The sequence below is a fragment of the Rhamphochromis longiceps genome, linkage group LG22, assembly GCF_057381845.1.
Source record: "Rhamphochromis longiceps isolate RC_006_pf linkage group LG22, R_longiceps_female_GT1.1, whole genome shotgun sequence".
Taxonomy (NCBI): domain Eukaryota; kingdom Metazoa; phylum Chordata; class Actinopteri; order Cichliformes; family Cichlidae; genus Rhamphochromis; species Rhamphochromis longiceps.
In genome coordinates, this window is record NC_140577.1 from 5317821 (window position 1) to 5321018 (window position 3198).

A 3198-nucleotide genomic window follows, 5' to 3' on the forward strand; every position below is an offset into this window, starting at 1 on the left:
CATAAAAAAACAGCTGCTTGTTTAAGTAAAATAAATGGATGGTGTTTTTTTGCGCTAGTAAAGTTGTGGAGTTGTATTTTGTCTCGCATCAATTATATCGTCAGTTATATCGTTATCGCAAATCTTCAAATATATATCGTGTTAGGAGAAAACTCTGCAAAAAAACCCAGGAGAAATAAAGCAAGCAAGCAAGCAAGCAATTTATTTATATAGCGCTTTCAGATCAGCCACGAGCTGAACACAAAGTGCTGTACACTTGACATGCCAAACATGATACATTGAGCATGTTAAAAAAAGAAAAAAAAAAAGAGAAAAATAGTAATAATAATATAAAATAAGTAATATATATATATAAACACATTTAAAACAATAAAATCAGCACATTAGATTAAAACAATAAAATCAGGGTCAGACTGTGTCATAAGCCAAAGAGTAAAAATGAGTTTTAAGACACAATGAGACAAAGTTACTTTCTTTGCTAAACGTGTACACGGGTGAGCTGCCAGAAAACAACTCACACCATGCACAGTGGCTTGGCATTTTTTATAGGCACAGAGCACAGAGACAGTGAGAACAGGATAAGAAAATAATAAACAGATAAAATAAACAACTCCATATGTGGTACTAGTCTCGTCAGCAGGGAGAGAGCTGTGAGAGATAAAACAATCTAAAACAATATGTCCCAAAACAATATGTCTTTGCTGGGAAAGTCTAAAAGGATAATTCTAAACTAATCTAACCATAGACAAAGGGCATCTTTGTACATTTAAAAGAAGGTAAAGAAACATAGAATCATTTTTCCTGTAACATATTCCCTCCTGTTTTAACTTATTTTAAATGTATACAACAATTGTCTGTAAAGGTTATTTATTAAGTATCTTTAGCAATTTTTTAATTGTCAAAATGTCAGCATAGCAGAAATGTAAATCATGTGGTCTAAAGAATGAAACAAATAAAAGAATAGAAGAATTAAGGAAAATACAATAAAAGAAAGTATAAAAGTAATAATGAAGAAAAATAATAAAACTAAAACTACAAAAAATAAAATAAAATAATAAGCAAACCTTATGTTGTACCTGTATAAACTACTAATGTGTTAATCAGTGCATGATCACTTGACAAGTCATTTTTAATCACCACGTCATTTATTGGCAGCTATTACAAGTTCCTCTAACAGAATTGCAACGGGATGCTGTTCTTCTTGAGGCACGGCAACATAAGCAGTCATTGTAGTTGTTATCATCTTTGAAATCATTACTCTTAGACATGGCAACACACACAACACTAATATGAGCAGTGCTATCATGATGAGACCTAGAAGGACAAACGGTTTTGCTACAGCAGCCAGCCATGAACTGCCGAACAGCCAGTCCAGCCAGCCTTGTGCTGTAGCTGCTCCAGGTGTGTGGTCAGTGACATATTGTTGCAGAACGGTCAAATTCTGCAAAGCTTCATAAATGTCTCCTCCAGCTTCGTATCCATCAGGGATAAAAGTGCAACATGTCTCCCCGATCAGCTTACAAACTCCTCCTTGTGATGCTGTTAGCAGGTCCAGTGTCATTCTGTTCTGCAGCACCATCGTTCTGATGGCCTTCTGTTCTCCTGCTAAGGCCGTTCCCAGGGTCTTAGTTAAGTTGATGTGTCGTAGCAGAGCATATCGGTTGATTTCCACGTGATCCCGCACCTCGGCAACTCCAATGCCGGGGATCAAGCTCTGTAAGAATTTCACTCCTCCTCCCCAGATGCGAAACTCTCCCGGCACTCCAGTGTCCACTGTAATGCCGAAAGAATAGGCGATGTCCACTTCACGTCTCTGTCGGCTGCTTGGGTGATGTGCAACACTTTGCATGAAGAAGACGTGATCTGATAGTTGCACCAGGGCGCACAGACCCCCCCAACCTTCAGGGAGTGACAGATAAGCCTTATTGCCACATAGGAAGTACCAGTCAGCCAAAACTCTGGTTCCTCTACTGCTGGGTGCCGTCCGTGCACATCCTGTCTGGTACTGAGTCTTTGTTTGTAGTGGCATTCGGTAGCTGTAGTCGGAGCGACAGTTGAGGCTCATCAGCGTCGCGTTACTGGCACAGGTTGTGTTGGTTGAACAGGCCATACACTTCCTCTCATTCCTCGGTGGGCAGAAAGTGTATATGTATTTACATAGGTGAGTAGGCAGCTCCCCCACTGCCCGCGATCCATTGTTCATCACACATACTGGCAGTTGTGATGCGTTCAGTTTGTTCAGTAGAATTACATCAGGCAGTGGGTCTGAGACTTGGGGCCAGGTCAGTAGGTAGGTCTGTCCGGAACAGTGCACATTCGTGAGTGACGATGACCTCCAGGTTGCTTTTACTGGGATGCTGTAGTTGGCCTTGGACCAAAGAGTACCGTAGCCTGGATGTGTTGCCAGGCCCAACAGGCACCAACTGCGATCTTCAGGTATGCTGTACGGCCACAGGCCAGACGTCTGTGAGGATAGGGGCATATGGGTACATGCATAGCAGTCAGTTTTATTATTCAGGTGAGCTGTAGTGTTCATAAGCTGCCACCAGAAGTTAGTGGCGTAGCCATGGGGAAACTTGGTGTACTTTCGTCATACAGTGTCTGTCTTTTCTCCATATTGCGTGACTTGTTGTCCCTCACGGAAGCAAAGATGAGGAGCCCGGCCAGGGTCAGGGCCGCTGCAGTTATTAGGAGCCACCACCTCATGACAACAGGACACACCCTCCTGTCGTGAGTAGACCCCCCGGCCAGAAAGGCTGTTCCCTCCACCGGGCGAGATCACAACAATTGGGCGAGCCTGTGTCGGCTGAGTTTAGATGGCTTCACTTACTCGTCTGCAATGGCTCTGATGGATCCAAGATGGTCATTCCACTATTTTGCAAGCGGTGGGCGTGGTGAGGAGAACCTGATGTGGTCCCTCCCACCTGGGTGCGCTCCAGTTTTTCCTTTGGAGCACCTTGATCAGAACCCAGTCACCGGGCTGTAATCTGCAAGACACTGGAGAAACATCATCAGGTTGTTGATTATGTACAATGATCTCTTTGTTTTCTAACAGCTTAGACATCCATTCTGCTAATGTGTTTTCTCTGATTGATTTGTCTATTGGTTGACTGGTGATGGGCAGTGGGAACGGCCTACCATGAATGATTTCAAATGGAGTTAGTTTATGGGAGCCTTGTGTTAAGCGCATCCACATTT

At 42.9% G+C, this 3198-nt stretch overlaps 1 pseudogene; it reads right to left on the bottom strand.

Annotated features, from left to right (window-relative positions):
- Positions 1-1141: 1141 nt before the first annotated feature.
- On the bottom strand, positions 1142-2939 carry LOC146643204 (uncharacterized; annotated as a pseudogene).
- Between the last annotated feature and the right edge of the window lie 259 nt (positions 2940-3198).